At 43.9% G+C, this 21,507-nt stretch overlaps 1 protein-coding gene across 1 annotated transcript in view; it reads right to left on the reverse strand.

The window, feature by feature from the left end:
• The window catches only part of PALLD (palladin, cytoskeletal associated protein), a 445,830-nt gene extending 424,725 nt beyond the window's left edge, over window positions 1-21,105 (reverse strand). Inside the window, exon 1 of the mRNA XM_081332626.1 lies at window positions 21,022-21,105. The gene's annotated coding sequence lies outside the window, so the exon portion shown is untranslated. The remainder of the gene's footprint in view (window positions 1-21,021) is intronic.
• Between the last annotated feature and the right edge of the window lie 402 nt (window positions 21,106-21,507).

The raw sequence follows: 21,507 nt of genomic DNA on the forward strand, positions 1-21,507 counted from the left end.
TGCTGGGAAGTGCTCCATGCTGTAAGTTTTGCAAGGGCAGCACCAAAAAAGGAGCTAGAGCCCTGATTGGTTTGCATTGTATTTGAACTGCATTTGGGGTCCTCATTGGATCTCCATTGCTTTTCAGCAGAATTTCAACTTTCAGAGCTGCTGGGAAGTGCTCCATGCTGTAAGTTTTGCAAGGGCAGCACCAAAAAAGGAGCTAGAGCCCTGATTGGTTTGCATTGTATTTGAACTGCATTTGGGGTCCTCATTGGATCTCCATTGCTTTTCAGCAGAATTTCAACTTTCAGAGCTGCTGGGAAGTGCTCCATGCTGTAAGTTTTGCAAGGGCAGCACCAAAAAAGGAGCTAGAGCCCTGATTGGTTTGCATTGTATTTGAACTGCATTTGGGGTCCCCATTGGATCTCCATTGCTTTTCAGCAGAATTTCAACTTTCAGAGCTGCTGGGAAGTGCTCCATGCTGTAAGTTTTGCAAGGGCAGCACCAAAAAAGGAGCTAGAGCCCTGATTGGTTTGCATTGTATTTGAACTGCATTTGGGGTCCCCATTGGATCTCCATTGCTTTTCAGCAGAATTTCAACTTTCAGAGCTGCTGGGAAGTGCTCCATGCTGTAAGTTTTGCAAGGGCAGCACCAAAAAAGGAGCTAGAGCCCTGATTGGTTTGCATTGTATTTGAACTGCATTTGGGGTCCCCATTGGATCTCCATTGCTTTTCAGCAGAATTTCAACTTTCAGAGCTGCTGGGAAGTGCTCCATGCTGTAAGTTTTGCAAGGGCAGCACCAAAAAAGGAGCTAGAGCCCTGATTGGTTTGCATTGTATTTGAACTGCATTTGGGGTCCTCATTGGATCTCCATTGCTTTTCAGCAGAATTTCAACTTTCAGAGCTGCTGGGAAGTGCTCCATGCTGTAAGTTTTGCAAGGGCAGCACCAAAAAAGGAGCTAGAGCCCTGATTGGTTTGCATTGTATTTGAACTGCATTTGGGGTCCTCATTGGATCTCCATTGCTTTTCAGCAGAATTTCAACTTTCAGAGCTGCTGGGAAGTGCTCCATGCTGTAGGTTTTCAAGGGCAGCACCAAAAAAGGAGCTAGAGCCCTGATTGGTTTGCATTGTATTTGAGCTGCATTTGGGGTCCCCATTGGATCTCCATTGCTTTTCAGCAGAATTACAACTTTCAGAGCTGCTGGGAAGTGCTCCATGCTGTAAGTTTTGCAAGGGCAGCACCAAAAAAGGAGCTAGAGCCCTGATTGGTTTGCATTGTATTTGAACTGCATTTGGGGTCCCCATTGGATCTCCATTGCTTTTCAGCAGAATTTCAACTTTCAGAGCTGCTGGGAAGTGCTCCATGCTGTAAGTTTTGCAAGGGCAGCACCAAAAAAGGAGCTAGAGCCCTGATTGGTTTGCATTGTATTTGAACTGCATTTGGGGTCCTCATTGGATCTCCATTGCTTTTCAGCAGAATTTCAACTTTCAGAGCTGCTGGGAAGTGCTCCATGCTGTAGGTTTTCAAGGGCAGCACCAAAAAAGGAGCTAGAGCCCTGATTGGTTTGGATTGTATTTGAACTGCATTTGGGGTCCCCATTGGATCTCCATTGCTTTTCAGCAGAATTACAACTTTCAGAGCTGCTGGGAAGTGCTCCATGCTGTAAGTTTTGCAAGGGCAGCACCAAAAAAGGAGCTAGAGCCCTGATTGGTTTGCATTGTATTTGAACTGCATTTGGGGTCCTCATTGGATCTCCATTGCTTTTCAGCAGAATTTCAACTTTCAGAGCTGCTGGGAAGTGCTCCATGCTGTACGTTTTGCAAGGGCAGCACCAAAAAAGGAGCTAGAGCCCTGATTGGTTTGCATTGTATTTGAACTGCATTTGGGGTCCCCATTGGATCTCCATTGCTTTTCAGCAGAATTTCAACTTTCAGAGCTGCTGGGAAGTGCGCCATGCTGTAAGTTTTGCAAGGGCAGCACCAAACAAGGAGCTAGAGCCCTGATTGGTTTGCATTGTATTTGAACTGCATTTGGGGTCCCCATTGGATCTCCATTGCTTTTCAGCAGAATTTCAACTTTCAGAGCTGCTGCGAAGTGCTCCATGCTGTAAGTTTTGCAAGGGCAGCACCAAACAAGGAGCTAGAGCCCTGATTGGTTTGCATTGTATTTGAACTGCATTTGGGGTCCTCATTGGATCTCCATTGCTTTTCAGCAGAATTTCAACTTTCAGAGCTGCTGGGAAGTGCTCCATGCTGTAAGTTTTGCAAGGGCAGCACCAAACAAGGAGCTAGAGCCCTGATTGGTTTGCATTGTATTTGAACTGCATTTGGGGTCCTCATTGGATCTCCATTGCTTTTCAGCAGAATTTCAACTTTCAGAGCTGCTGGGAAGTGCTCCATGCTGTAGGTTTTGCAAGGGCAGCACCAAAAAAGGAGCTAGAGCCCTGATTGGTTTGCATTGTATTTGAGCTGCATTTGGGGTCCTCATTGGATCTCCATTGCTTTTCAGCAGAATTTCAACTTTCAGAGCTGCTGGGAAGTGCTCCATGCTGTAGGTTTTGCAAGGGCAGCACCAAAAAAGGAGCTAGAGCCCTGATTGGTTTGCATTGTATTTGAACTGCATTTGGGGTCCCCATTGGATCTCCATTGCTTTTCAGAATTTCAACTTTCAGAGCTGCTGGGAAGTGCTCCATGCTGTAGGTTTTCAAGGGCAGCACCAAAAAAGGAGCTAGAGCCCTGATTGGTTTGCATTGTATTTGAGCTGCATTTGGGGTCCTCATTGGATCTCCATTGCTTTTGAGCAGAATTTCAACTTTCAGAGCTGCTGGGAAGTGCTCCATGCTGTAAGTTTTGCAAGGGCAGCACCAAACAAGGAGCTAGAGCCCTGATTGGTTTGCATTGTATTTGAACTGCATTTGGGGTCCTCATTGGATCTCCATTGCTTTTCAGCAGAATTTCAACTTTCAGAGCTGCTGGGAAGTGCTCCATGCTGTAAGTTTTGCAAGGGCAGCACCAAAAAAGGAGCTAGAGCCCTGATTGGTTTGCATTGTATTTGAACTGCATTTGGGGTCCTCATTGGATCTCCATTGCTTTTCAGCAGAATTTCAACTTTCAGAGCTGCTGGGAAGTGCTCCATGCTGTAAGTTTTGCAAGGGCAGCACCAAAAAAGGAGCTAGAGCCCTGATTGGTTTGCATTGTATTTGAACTGCATTTGGGGTCCTCATTGGATCTCCATTGCTTTTCAGCAGAATTTCAACTTTCAGAGCTGCTGGGAAGTGCTCCATGCTGTAAGTTTTGCAAGGGCAGCACCAAAAAAGGAGCTAGAGCCCTGATTGGTTTGCATTGTATTTGAACTGCATTTGGGGTCCCCATTGGATCTCCATTGCTTTTCAGCAGAATTTCAACTTTCAGAGCTGCTGGGAAGTGCTCCATGCTGTAAGTTTTGCAAGGGCAGCACCAAAAAAGGAGCTAGAGCCCTGATTGGTTTGCATTGTATTTGAACTGCATTTGGGGTCCCCATTGGATCTCCATTGCTTTTCAGCAGAATTTCAACTTTCAGAGCTGCTGGGAAGTGCTCCATGCTGTAAGTTTTGCAAGGGCAGCACCAAAAAAGGAGCTAGAGCCCTGATTGGTTTGCATTGTATTTGAACTGCATTTGGGGTCCCCATTGGATCTCCATTGCTTTTCAGCAGAATTTCAACTTTCAGAGCTGCTGGGAAGTGCTCCATGCTGTAAGTTTTGCAAGGGCAGCACCAAAAAAGGAGCTAGAGCCCTGATTGGTTTGCATTGTATTTGAACTGCATTTGGGGTCCTCATTGGATCTCCATTGCTTTTCAGCAGAATTTCAACTTTCAGAGCTGCTGGGAAGTGCTCCATGCTGTAAGTTTTGCAAGGGCAGCACCAAAAAAGGAGCTAGAGCCCTGATTGGTTTGCATTGTATTTGAACTGCATTTGGGGTCCTCATTGGATCTCCATTGCTTTTCAGCAGAATTTCAACTTTCAGAGCTGCTGGGAAGTGCTCCATGCTGTAGGTTTTCAAGGGCAGCACCAAAAAAGGAGCTAGAGCCCTGATTGGTTTGCATTGTATTTGAGCTGCATTTGGGGTCCTCATTGGATCTCCATTGCTTTTCAGCAGAATTTCAACTTTCAGAGCTGCTGGGAAGTGCTCCATGCTGTAAGTTTTGCAAGGGCAGCACCAAACAAGGAGCTAGAGCCCTGATTGGTTTGCATTGTATTTGAACTGCATTTGGGGTCCCCATTGGATCTCCATTGCTTTTCAGCAGAATTTCAACTTTCAGAGCTGCTGGGAAGTGCTCCATGCTGTACGTTTTGCAAGGGCAGCACCAAAAAAGGAGCTAGAGCCCTGATTGGTTTGCATTGTATTTGAACTGCATTTGGGGTCCCCATTGGATCTCCATTGCTTTTCAGCAGAATTTCAACTTTCAGAGCTGCTGGGAAGTGCTCCATGCTGTAAGTTTTGCAAGGGCAGCACCAAAAAAGGAGCTAGAGCCCTGATTGGTTTGCATTGTATTTGAACTGCATTTGGGGTCCTCATTGGATCTCCATTGCTTTTCAGCAGAATTTCAACTTTCAGAGCTGCTGGGAAGTGCTCCATGCTGTAAGTTTTGCAAGGGCAGCACCAAAAAAGGAGCTAGAGCCCTGATTGGTTTGCATTGTATTTGAACTGCATTTGGGGTCCTCATTGGATCTCCATTGCTTTTCAGCAGAATTTCAACTTTCAGAGCTGCTGGGAAGTGCTCCATGCTGTAAGTTTTGCAAGGGCAGCACCAAAAAAGGAGCTAGAGCCCTGATTGGTTTGCATTGTATTTGAACTGCATTTGGGGTCCTCATTGGATCTCCATTGCTTTTCAGCAGAATTTCAACTTTCAGAGCTGCTGGGAAGTGCTCCATGCTGTAAGTTTTGCAAGGGCAGCACCAAACAAGGAGCTAGAGCCCTGATTGGTTTGCATTGTATTTGAACTGCATTTGGGGTCCCCATTGGATCTCCATTGCTTTTCAGCAGAATTTCAACTTTCAGAGCTGCTGGGAAGTGCTCCATGCTGTAGGTTTTGCAAGGGCAGCACCAAAAAAGGAGCTAGAGCCCTGATTGGTTTGCATTGTATTTGAACTGCATTTGGGGTCCCCATTGGATCTCCATTGCTTTTCAGCAGAATTTCAACTTTCAGAGCTGCTGGGAAGTGCTCCATGCTGTACGTTTTGCAAGGGCAGCACCAAAAAAGGAGCTAGAGCCCTGATTGGTTTGCATTGTATTTGAACTGCATTTGGGGTCCTCATTGGATCTCCATTGCTTTTCAGCAGAATTTCAACTTTCAGAGCTGCTGGGAAGTGCTCCATGCTGTAAGTTTTGCAAGGGCAGCACCAAACAAGGAGCTAGAGCCCTGAATGGTTTGCATTGTATTTGAACTGCATTTGGGGTCCCCATTGGAACTCCATTGCTGTTCAGCAGAATTTCAACTTTCAGAGCTGCTGGGAAGTGCTCCATGCTGTAAGTTTTGCAAGGGCAGCACCAAAAAAGGAGCTAGAGCCCTGATTGGTTTGCATTGTATTTGAACTGCATTTGGGGTCCTCATTGGATCTCCATTGCTTTTCAGCAGAATTTCAACTTTCAGAGCTGCTGGGAAGTGCTCCATGCTGTAGGTTTTGCAAGGGCAGCACCAAAAAAGGAGCTAGAGCCCTGATTGGTTTGCATTGTATTTGAGCTGCATTTGGGGTCCTCATTGGATCTCCATTGCTTTTCACCAGAATTTCAACTTTCAGAGCTGCTGGGAAGTGCTCCATGCTGTAGGTTTTGCAAGGGCAGCACCAAACAAGGAGCTAGAGCCCTGATTGGTTTGCATTGTATTTGAACTGCATTTGGGGTCCCCATTGGATCTCCATTGCTTTTCAGAATTTCAACTTTCAGAGCTGCTGGGAAGTGCTCCATGCTGTAAGTTTTGCAAGGGCAGCACCAAAAAAGGAGCTAGAGCCCTGATTGGTTTGCATTGTATTTGAACTGCATTTGGGGTCCCCATTGGATCTCCATTGCTTTTCAGCAGAATTTCAACTTTCAGAGCTGCTGGGAAGTGCTCCATGCTGTAAGTTTTGCAAGGGCAGCACCAAAAAAGGAGCTAGAGCCCTGATTGGTTTGCATTGTATTTGAACTGCATTTGGGGTCCTCATTGGATCTCCATTGCTTTTCAGCAGAATTTCAACTTTCAGAGCTGCTGGGAAGTGCTCCATGCTGTAAGTTTTGCAAGGGCAGCACCAAAAAAGGAGCTAGAGCCCTGATTGGTTTGCATTGTATTTGAACTGCATTTGGGGTCCTCATTGGATCTCCATTGCTTTTCAGCAGAATTTCAACTTTCAGAGCTGCTGGGAAGTGCTCCATGCTGTAAGTTTTGCAAGGGCAGCACCAAAAAAGGAGCTAGAGCCCTGATTGGTTTGCATTGTATTTGAACTGCATTTGGGGTCCTCATTGGATCTCCATTGCTTTTCAGCAGAATTTCAACTTTCAGAGCTGCTGGGAAGTGCTCCATGCTGTAGGTTTTCAAGGGCAGCACCAAAAAAGGAGCTAGAGCCCTGATTGGTTTGCATTGTATTTGAGCTGCATTTGGGGTCCTCATTGGATCTCCATTGCTTTTGAGCAGAATTTCAACTTTCAGAGCTGCTGGGAAGTGCTCCATGCTGTAAGTTTTGCAAGGGCAGCACCAAAAAAGGAGCTAGAGCCCTGATTGGTTTGCATTGTATTTGAACTGCATTTGGGGTCCTCATTGGATCTCCATTGCTTTTGAGCAGAATTTCAACTTTCAGAGCTGCTGGGAAGTGCTCCATGCTGTAAGTTTTGCAAGGGCAGCACCAAACAAGGAGCTAGAGCCCTGATTGGTTTGCATTGTATTTGAACTGCATTTGGGGTCCCCATTGGATCTCCATTGCTTTTCAGCAGAATTTCAACTTTCAGAGCTGCTGGGAAGTGCTCCATGCTGTACGTTTTGCAAGGGCAGCACCAAAAAAGGAGCTAGAGCCCTGATTGGTTTGCATTGTATTTGAACTGCATTTGGGGTCCCCATTGGATCTCCATTGCTTTTCAGCAGAATTTCAACTTTCAGAGCTGCTGGGAAGTGCTCCATGCTGTAAGTTTTGCAAGGGCAGCACCAAAAAAGGAGCTAGAGCCCTGATTGGTTTGCATTGTATTTGAACTGCATTTGGGGTCCCCATTGGATCTCCATTGCTTTTCAGCAGAATTTCAACTTTCAGAGCTGCTGGGAAGTGCTCCATGCTGTAAGTTTTGCAAGGGCAGCACCAAAAAAGGAGCTAGAGCCCTGATTGGTTTGCATTGTATTTGAACTGCATTTGGGGTCCTCATTGGATCTCCATTGCTTTTCAGCAGAATTTCAACTTTCAGAGCTGCTGGGAAGTGCTCCATGCTGTAAGTTTTGCAAGGGCAGCACCAAAAAAGGAGCTAGAGCCCTGATTGGTTTGCATTGTATTTGAACTGCATTTGGGGTCCTCATTGGATCTCCATTGCTTTTCAGCAGAATTTCAACTTTCAGAGCTGCTGGGAAGTGCTCCATGCTGTAAGTTTTGCAAGGGCAGCACCAAACAAGGAGCTAGAGCCCTGATTGGTTTGCATTGTATTTGAACTGCATTTGGGGTCCCCATTGGATCTCCATTGCTTTTCAGCAGAATTTCAACTTTCAGAGCTGCTGGGAAGTGCTCCATGCTGTACGTTTTGCAAGGGCAGCACCAAAAAAGGAGCTAGAGCCCTGATTGGTTTGCATTGTATTTGAACTGCATTTGGGGTCCCCATTGGATCTCCATTGCTTTTCAGCAGAATTTCAACTTTCAGAGCTGCTGGGAAGTGCTCCATGCTGTAAGTTTTGCAAGGGCAGCACCAAAAAAGGAGCTAGAGCCCTGATTGGTTTGCATTGTATTTGAACTGCATTTGGGGTCCTCATTGGATCTCCATTGCTTTTCAGCAGAATTTCAACTTTCAGAGCTGCTGGGAAGTGCTCCATGCTGTAGGTTTTCAAGGGCAGCACCAAAAAAGGAGCTAGAGCCCTGATTGGTTTGCATTGTATTTGAGCTGCATTTGGGGTCCTCATTGGATCTCCATTGCTTTTGAGCAGAATTTCAACTTTCAGAGCTGCTGGGAAGTGCTCCATGCTGTAAGTTTTGCAAGGGCAGCACCAAACAAGGAGCTAGAGCCCTGATTGGTTTGCATTGTATTTGAACTGCATTTGGGGTCCTCATTGGATCTCCATTGCTTTTGAGCAGAATTTCAACTTTCAGAGCTGCTGGGAAGTGCTCCATGCTGTAAGTTTTGCAAGGGCAGCACCAAACAAGGAGCTAGAGCCCTGATTGGTTTGCATTGTATTTGAACTGCATTTGGGGTCCTCATTGGATCTCCATTGCTTTTCAGCAGAATTTCAACTTTCAGAGCTGCTGGGAAGTGCTCCATGCTGTAAGTTTTGCAAGGGCAGCACCAAAAAAGGAGCTAGAGCCCTGATTGGTTTGCATTGTATTTGAACTGCATTTGGGGTCCTCATTGGATCTCCATTGCTTTTCAGCAGAATTTCAACTTTCAGAGCTGCTGGGAAGTGCTCCATGCTGTACGTTTTGCAAGGGCAGCACCAAACAAGGAGCTAGAGCCCTGATTGGTTTGCATTGTATTTGAACTGCATTTGGGGTCCTCATTGGATCTCCATTGCTTTTCAGCAGAATTTCAACTTTCAGAGCTGCTGGGAAGTGCTCCATGCTGTAAGTTTTGCAAGGGCAGCACCAAAAAAGGAGCTAGAGCCCTGATTGGTTTGCATTGTATTTGAACTGCATTTGGGGTCCTCATTGGATCTCCATTGCTTTTCAGCAGAATTTCAACTTTCAGAGCTGCTGGGAAGTGCTCCATGCTGTAAGTTTTGCAAGGGCAGCACCAAAAAAGGAGCTAGAGCCCTGATTGGTTTGCATTGTATTTGAACTGCATTTGGGGTCCCCATTGGATCTCCATTGCTTTTCAGCAGAATTTCAACTTTCAGAGCTGCTGGGAAGTGCTCCATGCTGTAGGTTTTGCAAGGGCAGCACCAAAAAAGGAGCTAGAGCCCTGATTGGTTTGCATTGTATTTGAACTGCATTTGGGGTCCCCATTGGATCTCCATTGCTTTTCAGCAGAATTTCAACTTTCAGAGCTGCTGGGAAGTGCTCCATGCTGTAAGTTTTGCAAGGGCAGCACCAAAAAAGGAGCTAGAGCCCTGATTGGTTTGCATTGTATTTGAACTGCATTTGGGGTCCCCATTGGATCTCCATTGCTTTTCAGCAGAATTTCAACTTTCAGAGCTGCTGGGAAGTGCTCCATGCTGTAAGTTTTGCAAGGGCAGCACCAAAAAAGGAGCTAGAGCCCTGATTGGTTTGCATTGTATTTGAACTGCATTTGGGGTCCTCATTGGATCTCCATTGCTTTTCAGCAGAATTTCAACTTTCAGAGCTGCTGGGAAGTGCTCCATGCTGTAAGTTTTGCAAGGGCAGCACCAAAAAAGGAGCTAGAGCCCTGATTGGTTTGCATTGTATTTGAACTGCATTTGGGGTCCTCATTGGATCTCCATTGCTTTTCAGCAGAATTTCAACTTTCAGAGCTGCTGGGAAGTGCTCCATGCTGTAAGTTTTGCAAGGGCAGCACCAAAAAAGGAGCTAGAGCCCTGATTGGTTTGCATTGTATTTGAACTGCATTTGGGGTCCCCATTGGATCTCCATTGCTTTTCAGCAGAATTTCAACTTTCAGAGCTGCTGGGAAGTGCTCCATGCTGTAAGTTTTGCAAGGGCAGCACCAAAAAAGGAGCTAGAGCCCTGATTGGTTTGCATTGTATTTGAACTGCATTTGGGGTCCCCATTGGATCTCCATTGCTTTTCAGCAGAATTTCAACTTTCAGAGCTGCTGGGAAGTGCTCCATGCTGTACGTTTTGCAAGGGCAGCACCAAAAAAGGAGCTAGAGCCCTGATTGGTTTGCATTGTATTTGAACTGCATTTGGGGTCCCCATTGGATCTCCATTGCTTTTCAGCAGAATTTCAACTTTCAGAGCTGCTGGGAAGTGCTCCATGCTGTAGGGTTTGCAAGGGCAGCACCAAAAAAGGAGCTAGAGCCCTGATTGGTTTGCATTGTATTTGAACTGCATTTGGGGTCCTCATTGGATCTCCATTGCTTTTCAGCAGAATTTCAACTTTCAGAGCTGCTGGGAAGTGCTCCATGCTGTAAGTTTTGCAAGGGCAGCACCAAAAAAGGAGCTAGAGCCCTGATTGGTTTGCATTGTATTTGAACTGCATTTGGGGTCCTCATTGGATCTCCATTGCTTTTCAGCAGAATTTCAACTTTCAGAGCTGCTGGGAAGTGCTCCATGCTGTAAGTTTTGCAAGGGCAGCACCAAAAAAGGAGCTAGAGCCCTGATTGGTTTGCAGTGTATTTGAACTGCATTTGGGGTCCTCATTGGATCTCCATTGCTTTTCAGCAGAATTTCAACTTTCAGAGCTGCTGGGAAGTGCTCCATGCTGTAAGTTTTGCAAGGGCAGCACCAAAAAAGGAGCTAGAGCCCTGATTGGTTTGCATTGTATTTGAACTGCATTTGGGGTCCTCATTGGATCTCCATTGCTTTTCAGCAGAATTTCAACTTTCAGAGCTGCTGGGAAGTGCTCCATGCTGTATGTTTTGAAAGGGCAGCACCAAAAAAGGAGCTAGAGCCCTGATTGGTTTGCATTGTATTTGAACTGCATTTGGGGTCCTCATTGGATCTCCATTGCTTTTCAGCAGAATTTCAACTTTCAGAGCTGCTGGGAAGTGCTCCATGCTGTAAGTTTTGCAAGGGCAGCACCAAACAAGGAGCTAGAGCCCTGATTGGTTTGCATTGTGTTTGAACTGCATTTGGGGTCCTCATTGGATCTCCATTGCTTTTCAGCAGAATTTCAACTTTCAGAGCTGCTGGGAAGTGCTCCATGCTGTACGTTTTGCAAGGGCAGCACCAAAAAAGGAGCTAGAGCCCTGATTGGTTTGCATTGTATTTGAACTGCATTTGGGGTCCTCATTGGATCTCCATTGCTTTTCAGCAGAATTTCAACTTTCAGAGCTGCTGGGAAGTGCTCCATGCTGTAAGTTTTGCAAGGGCAGCACCAAACAAGGAGCTAGAGCCCTGATTGGTTTGCATTGTATTTGAACTGCATTTGGGGTCCTCATTGGATCTCCATTGCTTTTCAGCAGAATTTCAACTTTCAGAGCTGCTGGGAAGTGCTCCATGCTGTAAGTTTTGCAAGGGCAGCACCAAACAAGGAGCTAGAGCCCTGATTGGTTTGCATTGTATTTGAACTGCATTTGGGGTCCTCATTGGATCTCCATTGCTTTTCAGCAGAATTTCAACTTTCAGAGCTGCTGGGAAGTGCTCCATGCTGTAAGTTTTGCAAGGGCAGCACCAAAAAAGGAGCTAGAGCCCTGATTGGTTTGCATTGTATTTGAACTGCATTTGGGGTCCTCATTGGATCTCCATTGCTTTTCAGCAGAATTTCAACTTTCAGAGCTGCTGGGAAGTGCTCCATGCTGTAAGTTTTGCAAGGGCAGCACCAAAAAAGGAGCTAGAGCCCTGATTGGTTTGCATTGTATTTGAACTGCATTTGGGGTCCTCATTGGATCTCCATTGCTTTTCAGCAGAATTTCAACTTTCAGAGCTGCTGGGAAGTGCTCCATGCTGTGTGTTTTGAAAGGGCAGCACCAAAAAAGGAGCTAGAGCCCTGATTGGTTTGCATTGTATTTGAACTGCATTTGGGGTCCTCATTGGATCTCCATTGCTTTTCAGCAGAATTTCAACTTTCAGAGCTGCTGGGAAGTGCTCCATGCTGTAAGTTTTGCAAGGGCAGCACCAAACATGGAGCTAGAGCCCTGATTGGTTTGCATTGTGTTTGAACTGCATTTGGGGTCCTCATTGGATCTCCATTGCTTTTCAGCAGAATTTCAACTTTCAGAGCTGCTGGGAAGTCCTCCATGCTGTAAGTTTTGCAAGGGCAGCACCAAAAAAGGAGCTAGAGCCCTGATTGGTTTGCATTGTATTTGAACTGCATTTGGGGTCCTCATTGGATCTCCATTGCTTTTCAGCAGAATTTCAACTTTCAGAGCTGCTGGGAAGTGCTCCATGCTGTACGTTTTGCAAGGGCAGCACCAAAAAAGGAGCTAGAGCCCTGATTGGTTTGCATTGTATTTGAACTGCATTTGGGGTCCCCATTGGATCTCCATTGCTTTTCAGCAGAATTTCAACTTTCAGAGCTGCTGGGAAGTGCTCCATGCTGTACGTTTTGCAAGGGCAGCACCAAAAAAGGAGCTAGAGTCCTGATTGGTTTGCATTGTATTTGAACTGCATTTGGGGTCCCCATTGGATCTCCATTGCTTTTCAGCAGAATTTCAACTTTCAGAGCTGCTGGGAAGTGCTCCATGCTGTACGTTTTGCAAGGGCAGCACCAAAAAAGGAGCTAGAGCCCTGATTGGTTTGCATTGTATTTGAACTGCATTTGGGGTCCCCATTGGATCTCCATTGCTTTTCAGCAGAATTTCAACTTTCAGAGCTGCTGGGAAGTGCTCCATGCTGTAAGTTTTGCAAGGGCAGCACCAAAAAAGGAGCTAGAGCCCTGATTGGTTTGCATTGTATTTGAACTGCATTTGGGGTCCCCATTGGATCTCCATTGCTTTTCAGCAGAATTTCAACTTTCAGAGCTGCTGGGAAGTGCTCCATGCTGTAAGTTTTGCAAGGGCAGCACCAAAAAAGGAGCTAGAGCCCGGATTGGTTTGCATTGTATTTGAACTGCATTTGGGGTCCCCATTGGATCTCCATTGCTTTTCAGCAGAATTTCAACTTTCAGAGCTGCTGGGAAGTGCTCCATGCTGTAAGTTTTGCAAGGGCAGCACCAAAAAAGGAGCTAGAGCCCTGATTGGTTTGCATTGTATTTGAACTGCATTTGGGGTCCCCATTGGATCTCCATTGCTTTTCAGCAGAATTTCAACTTTCAGAGCTGCTGGGAAGTGCTCCATGCTGTAAGTTTTGCAAGGGCAGCACCAAAAAAGGAGCTAGAGCCCTGATTGGTTTGCATTGTATTTGAACTGCATTTGGGGTCCCCATTGGATCTCCATTGCTTTTCAGCAGAATTTCAACTTTCAGAGCTGCTGGGAAGTGCTCCATGCTGTAAGTTTTGCAAGGGCAGCACCAAAAAAGGAGCTAGAGCCCTGATTGGTTTGCATTGTATTTGAACTGCATTTGGGGTCCTCATTGGATCTCCATTGCTTTTCAGCAGAATTTCAACTTTCAGAGCTGCTGGGAAGTGCTCCATGCTGTAAGTTTTGCAAGGGCAGCACCAAAAAAGGAGCTAGAGCCCGGATTGGTTTGCATTGTATTTGAACTGCATTTGGGGTCCTCATTGGATCTCCATTGCTTTTCAGCAGAATTTCAACTTTCAGAGCTGCTGGGAAGTGCTCCATGCTGTAAGTTTTGCAAGGGCAGCACCAAAAAAGGAGCTAGAGCCCTGATTGGTTTGCATTGTATTTGAACTGCATTTGGGGTCCCCATTGGATCTCCATTGCTTTTCAGCAGAATTTCAACTTTCAGAGCTGCTGGGAAGTGCTCCATGCTGTAAGTTTTGCAAGGGCAGCACCAAAAAAGGAGCTAGAGCCCTGATTGGTTTGCATTGTATTTGAACTGCATTTGGGGTCCCCATTGGATCTCCATTGCTTTTCAGCAGAATTTCAACTTTCAGAGCTGCTGGGAAGTGCTCCATGCTGTAAGTTTTGCAAGGGCAGCACCAAAAAAGGAGCTAGAGCCCTGATTGGTTTGCATTGTATTTGAACTGCATTTGGGGTCCCCATTGGATCTCCATTGCTTTTCAGCAGAATTTCAACTTTCAGAGCTGCTGGGAAGTGCTCCATGCTGTAAGTTTTGCAAGGGCAGCACCAAAAAAGGAGCTAGAGCCCTGATTGGTTTGCATTGTATTTGAACTGCATTTGGGGTCCCCATTGGATCTCCATTGCTTTTCAGCAGAATTTCAACTTTCAGAGCTGCTGGGAAGTGCTCCATGCTGTAAGTTTTGCAAGGGCAGCACCAAAAAAGGAGCTAGAGCCCTGATTGGTTTGCATTGTATTTGAACTGCATTTGGGGTCCTCATTGGATCTCCATTGCTTTTCAGCAGAATTTCAACTTTCAGAGCTGCTGGGAAGTGCTCCATGCTGTAAGTTTTGCAAGGGCAGCACCAAAAAAGGAGCTAGAGCCCTGATTGGTTTGCATTGTATTTGAACTGCATTTGGGGTCCCCATTGGATCTCCATTGCTTTTCAGCAGAATTTCAACTTTCAGAGCTGCTGGGAAGTGCTCCATGCTGTAAGTTTTGCAAGGGCAGCACCAAAAAAGGAGCGGCCCGCGCGCCTAATGGCGCGCGAATTATATAACTAAATATCAAAAACAGCAGCGGTACATTCAGGGCAAGTGCATCTGAGATTCGTTGTAACTCAGCATGTCTGGCTTAGTTCAGTGCAACACCTGTTTTGCAGCTGTCTTTCGCAGTACCCTTTTCAAACTTGGAAACTGTCCTATCTGTAAACAAATCACTAGTCTACAAGGACAGATTATTTATCTAGGGTCTGTAATCTGTGCTCTTCAGGCAGAAATTAGGTGTCCAGTTCAGCCCTTCTGCCCTATTGAGCCTCCGTGCTATCAGCCCCCTCTACCACAAAGATCCTGCAGGAGAAGGGCAGTGTGGACAACCGTGGGATCTGGCAGGGTGAGATCTGTGAACCATAAACCCAAAGCTTTCGCTGTGTCCCTGCACAACAGATACAGTGCCCTTTCTGACCTTAATAAGGACATTAAGGAGACAGGTAAAGGTATCTGTGATAATAACTCAAATAAGCAGGGGATCGTGGTCCAAGATGAAAAACTTGTTTTCGACAGGGAGAAGTGTGAATCTAGTATTACACACCAGTCATGCAAGAACGGAAAGGCATCCAAAAAGAGAAGCCACCTTCTGGTTGGTGATTCAATTATAAGGGATGTAAATTTAGGAAAGGACACAGAGGTTTTGAAAGAGGTCAGGTGTCTTCCAGGTGCTACTGCCAGTAGGGACAAGAAGCGTATTTCTAAAATAATCAAGAATGCCAGCAAGGACTGTGATGTGGAGGCTATTGTACATCTTGGCACTAATGATCTGTCCCAAAAAGATGTACTCTCTGTGCAGAATGATTTCCAGAGCTTGGGGTAGGAACTTAGCAGAATAGGCTGTAGGCTTACTTTTTCAGAGGTTTTACCAGTGTATGAGGAGCAAAATGGAAAAGGCCAGCATATAGCAGAATTTAATATGTGGCTAAAGGAGTGGTATAAAGGAGAAGGCTTTGGTTATATTAGTCATGATGTCTGTAGCTGGTCCAATGAAAAAATGTATAAAAGAGATGGTCTGCATCCATCCAAGAAAGGGACTGAGTTACTTGGCAATAAAATCACGAACTGGACGAACATTTAAACTAAATAATGGGGATAGTGAGTTAATTGATACAGAACATCACTGTCCCCGGCAATCTAAGAAAATAGGGGAAGCCAGGCACCACACAAGTTATGCAGCAAGTAAACACAGCGTCAGTCATAAAGGACTCAAATGTCTATACACTAATGCACAGAGTATGAACAGTAAGCAGGCTGAACTAGAAATTCAGGTAAATGAGGGCAGATATGATATTGTTGCCATTACGGAAACATGGTGGGACGAAACCCACAAATGGAACACACAGCTAGAGGGATTTAAACTATTTAAAAGAAACAGACTAAAAAAAAGAGGAGGAGGAGTTGCTCTCTATATAAGAAATAACTTTATCTCTACAGAAATAGAGCACAACAATGACGAAAACTGTAAACCTGAAAGCATTTGTGTCAATATAAAAGGGGGGAAAAATGACATTGCCATAGGTGTATACTATAGGCCGCCCAACCAAGCAGAGGAAATAGATGAACTTTTTGCTAGTCAGCTAACTAAGGTATGTAAGAAGCACATCACAATAGTAATGGGGGACTTTAATTACCCTGATATCAACTGGGAGACAAACTCTGCACCAAGTGGAAGATCAAACAGATTCCTGTCAAACCTAGCAGACAACTTTCTCTCCCAAAAAGTAGAGAAGGGAACTAGGGGATTAGCCATATTGGATTTAATTCTCACTAACAGAGATGAAATGATAGAAGGTGTCGAAGCCACAGGAACCTTGGGGGGAAGTGATCATTCAATATTGGAATTCAACATTCTGGAGGCACAAGCAATAGAACACAGCCAAACTAGAGTCTTGGACTTTAAAAGAGCTAATTTCAATAAACTTAGAGCAGTGTTTTTCAACCACTGTTCCGCGGCACACTAGTGTGCCGCGAGATGTTGCCTGGTGTGCCGTGGGAAAAATTGAAAAGTAATTATAAAATACTTTCTTTGTGTTTATTTGATTCCTATACAAGAGAATTACTTTATATATAGTCAATATAGGCACAGAGTTAAATTTTTTAACATTTTCTAATGGTGGAGTGCCTCGTGATTTTTTTCATGAAACAAGTGTGCCTTTGCCCAAAAAAGGTTGAAAAACACTGACTTAGAGAGACCATGGGAAGAATTCCATGGATGAGAATTCTAAAGGGGAAAACAACTCAAGAAGCTTGGGAAATTTTGAAAAGTGAGATAATAAAGGCCCAGTCTAGTACAATACCAACAAAGAAGAAAAATAACAGCTCTCAAAAGAAACCAGCATGGCTGCATAAAGAACTCTCTGATAAATTGAAAGATAAAAAGGACAAGTATAAGAATTGGAAAGAGGGGCACATAACTAAGTCAGAATATCAGCAAATAGCCCGTGCCTGCAAAGATGAAGTGAGGAAAGCTAAGGCTCAAAATGAACTAAGGCTTGCGACCAAAGTCAAAAATAACAAAAAAAGCTTCTTTCAACATATAAAAAACAAGAAAACAGTTAAGGAAATGATTGGTCCATTAGTGGGGGAAAGTGGCAAGAAGGTGACAAGCAATAGGGAGAAAGCAGAACTATTTAATTCGTTTTTTGCATCTGTCTTTACACAAAGGGAAAAAACAGTCCAACCTACCCAAACCAGTGCCATAAAAAACAGAATAGAAACGCAAGTTAAGATAGGCAAGAAAATGGTAAGTGAGCACCTGTCCAGCCTAGATGAGTTCAAATCACCAGGACCAGATGGATTACACCCCAAGTTTCTCAAGGAACTTGGAGACGTGATCTCAGAACCACTGAACTATATTTTTCAAAGATCCTGGAGCACTGGGGAACTACCAGAGGACTGGAAGAGAGCTGATGTAGTTCCCATCTTCAAAAAAGGGAAAAAAATAGATCCAGGAAACTACAGACCTATCAGCCTGACCTCAATACCTGGGAAGATTCTGGAAAAGATAATCAAGCAACAAATCAGCGAACACCTTGATGCAAACAAAGTCATCACTAAAAGTCAACATGGGTTTGTCAAAAACAGATCATGCCAGACAAATCTTATTACATTCTTTGACCAAGTGACAAAATTAGTGGACCAGAGGAACGCTGTAGATATAATTTACTTGGACTTCAGTAAGGCATTTGATAAAGTAGATCACAACCTACTACTTGATAAGATAGAAAAATGTGGGTTAGATAGCATTACCACCAGATGGATTTGTAGCTGGCTGACAGGCCGTACTCAGCGTGTGGTCCTCAATGGAACCGCATCTACATGGAAGGAAGTGTGTAGTGGGGTGCCCCAGGGCTCTGTTCTGGGCCCAGTGCTCTTCAATATCTTCATTAATGATTTGGATGAGGGGATAGATGGGGAACTCATCAAATTTGCAGACGACACCAAGCTGGCAGGAATAGCCAATACTCCAGAAGATAGGCTTAAGATACAGAAGGATCTGGACAGACTCGAACACTGGGCACTATCTAACAAAATGAAATTCAATGGTGAAAAAAGTAAGGTTCTACATTTAGGCAGGAAAAATCAAATGCATAGGTATAGTATAGGTGGTACCTTGCTCAATAGTAGTAACTGTGAGAGGGATCTTGGAGTCTTAGTGGACAATCACTTCAATTTGAGCCAGCAGTGTGCTGCAGCTGCCAAAAAAGCCAACACAGTGCTAGGCTGCATTAACAGAGGGATAGAATCAAGATCAAGTGAAGTACTAATACCACTTTACAATGCTTTGGTAAGGCCACACCTGGAATACTGCATCCAGTTTTGGTCACCACGATGTAAAAAAGATGTCGAGACTCTAGAAAGGGTACAGAGAAGAGCAACAAAGATGATTAGGGGGCTGGAGGCTAAAACATATAGGGAACGGTTGCTGGAATTGGGTATGTGTAGTTTAATGAAGAGAAGGGTGAGGGGTGACATGATAGCAGTGTTCCAATATCTCAGGGGCTGCCACAAAGAAGAGGGAGTCAAGCTATTCTCCAAAGCACCTGAAGGCAGGACAAGAAGCAACGGATGGAAACTAGTCAAGGAGAGAAGCAACCTAGAACTAAGGAGAAACTTCCTGACAGTTAGAACAATTAACCAGTGGAACAACCTGTCTCCAGAGGTGGTGAATGCTCCAACACTGGAGGTTTTTAAGAAGAGACTGGACAGCCATTTGCCTGAAATGGTATAGGGTTTCCTGCCTGAGCAGGGGGTTGGACTAGATGACCTCCAAGGTCCCTTCCAACTTTATATTATTATTATTATTACATAGATGCTTTTTAAAAGAGTTGTGCTCTTCAAATTATGTCTTACATATGTAATATGTATATATACTTTCAAGTAATAATTGATAATGATAATGCCAAATCATTGTAATCTTTGGATCAGAGATGACAAAGTACAGCTGATTTACCCAACAATCCTTGGAGTTTTAGAATTAGTTACAAATCAAAGATACTTCTGTGACATACCTTCCTAATTTTGCAAAGTCTGTTTTTGTCAATGGACATTGAATTGTAGTATCACTTCCAGGTCAAATGAGCATACTAAATTGTGCTAGGTGGCATATCATTTTCCCCAGACTTTTCCAAACCAGTGCACCACTCTTAGAGTGGTGGATTACACTTCTTTTCATTCCCAGCCAGCATGATGAAAGGCTAGGTTAGCCTGTAAAATTACAACTTGGACCAAAACGCAAAAAAGTCTCAATCTTAAAGCCAAGTTGCTAATGCTTTCTCAAGATTATATGAATAGCTTTAGTCAAAAACTCATCTAAACGTTTACTTAATATTAGTCCCAATACATGCACACATACTTTTAACATTAACTTAACCTTTACTTGTATATAATTAAGCCAAACATTTAGGCAATTTAACTCTACTTAACAAGTGGTTAGTACCTGCTCCCAGATGTGTAAGTCATATTATTGGTAAAGTATGAAATGCAATGTTAATATACTCTGATGTAGGGGGAATCTCTCGAATGGTTCAATGTATACTCAGAGAAAACAATGTTTTTTCTATTAATAAGAACATTTTCCAACTATTTACCTTATCTCAGTTTGGTTTCTTTTATCTATTCTAGGGTATATGGCAAGAAATGATTTTGAGTTCTTACTAAAGATTTTCTTGAGAGACTATTTTATCATTTAATGTATTTCTATATTTTCTTGATTTCAGGAACTCACAAGGACAACTGAAATCTGTTAAGAGGTCCTAGATATCTCATGAATTCCACAGATAAGGAGGCACTTGGGTGTATCTCACCTTTGTAAACTGTTCAGCTTTATATTTTAGTTGATCACATTTTTCCTATAACTTGTGCCAGAAGGAAGTTTTCCAGTTGAACTGTGCTGAATTTTGCACATTTGTTCATTTTCAATTTGTTACACTGTCCAATGATACAATAGCACACATACATTTGACAGTCTGCAAGGTATCAATTTATGAGAGATCTTGCATGGTGCCAAGGTTATGTCACATTGATCCTTTCTAATTCTAAGAAAGCCATTCTGGAATTCTAAGTACATTTATAGCAATGTGTGTCCTAACTTGTAATTAAACATTCATATAATAAGGCTTACATCCTAAAAAAGATACTTTGTGATCATAAACAATTATCATTAGAACCTGAAGAACAGCAATATATTTCTAGCACCAAACCTACAGCTCTGGATATGAAAACATGCTAAAATAATGTTGAACATTATACTAGAAGGAGGAGCATAATACCACAAAGCACCATTCCAATTTTAGCTCTGAAGAATCTTTGGTCCTAGTCTTCAGTTCCATCTAAGCAAATTCTCTTTTATAAATAGACTAAACAACAGCATGCAAGATGAGAGGCTTTTTTAGTATAAAGATGACATAAAGTAACCATTGTACAAAAAAAACACAATCTGAAACTTTAAGCTCAAGCACATCTGAAAAAAATGTATAATCCTCATTAGCAAACAGCTAATTAGATTAATGGATTAATTAGATTAATCAGCATGCACCTCAACAGAAATCAGAAGACACTTCATTTATTAAGAAAACTTAATAAGATTAAATTTATCGTGAAGAAAACTGTCTTAAGGGAAATTCTTCTTTCACAGATTGACTTAATTATTAACCCAAGACAGCCAACTTTGTTGCTAAAGGTAGCTCCTAATGCTCATTTCATATGACAAGTAAATTGCACCTCCTTGTGGTTTTTCCTGCATAATTGAAAGCAGTCTATGAAGAATAGCTTTATTGACTTGGAGACCATGTAAATGACACCAGTTCTGTAGTTCCAAGATTTAGTTTCTGCTACACCCCCCTCATTTTTCCTTTATATTTTATAAGCAGAATGTTAAGACTTAGCAATTTCAAGAAAAAAATCAAGCAGAACTGGAACTGTCTCCCATAAAAATAAGTGGAAATTTAAAAATGGCACAGTACAGCTAGACTTCTCTTACTTGGTAGTGCAAGTCTGCAATCCCTTTAAGTAAATGCCTCACGTGAGTTCTCTACCCCTGCATCTTTAAGCCATCACTTTGCTCAGTCTTTGGATACAGTATAACTGCTGGGACTTACCACTGTGGTGAGGAAATGCCCCCTTGGACCTCTTTCTTCCGCGGCTCTCTATCTACAACTCGCTGTCTCTCGGCTATTCGTGTTCCTCTAAATTCAGCCTACTTTGCAGACTGAGGGAGAGGGGAACCACCGCAGCAGAGCAGCTACTTCCACGGAGCAGCAGCAAACGAAAGCAACCGCTTGCCGGCCAGCCATCCGGCCCGAGAACAAAGGCTGCTTGCAGCGAAGGCGAACCGAAGTCCTCTGGCGGACGGTCAGCTTGTCTGCCTCGTTATTGCTCCCTAGGAGCAACGGACGTTTGCGTGTGCGCACTCGTAAAGCAGGCAGAAGCTGAGGGTGGGAAGGCGAGGGTGTGTGTCTAGGCGGAATGTGGAGGATGTCCAAAAATAACACACCAGAGTAAACCACCCACGCGCTCTCTTTACCCCGTCCTGTCCTCGGCGGCGATGCAGAGGAACGTGCTTTGTCTCTTTCCTCGTGGGGTGC

This window comes from Vipera berus (assembly GCF_964194415.1).
Source record: "Vipera berus genome assembly, chromosome: 7".
NCBI lineage: Eukaryota > Metazoa > Chordata > Lepidosauria > Squamata > Viperidae > Vipera > Vipera berus.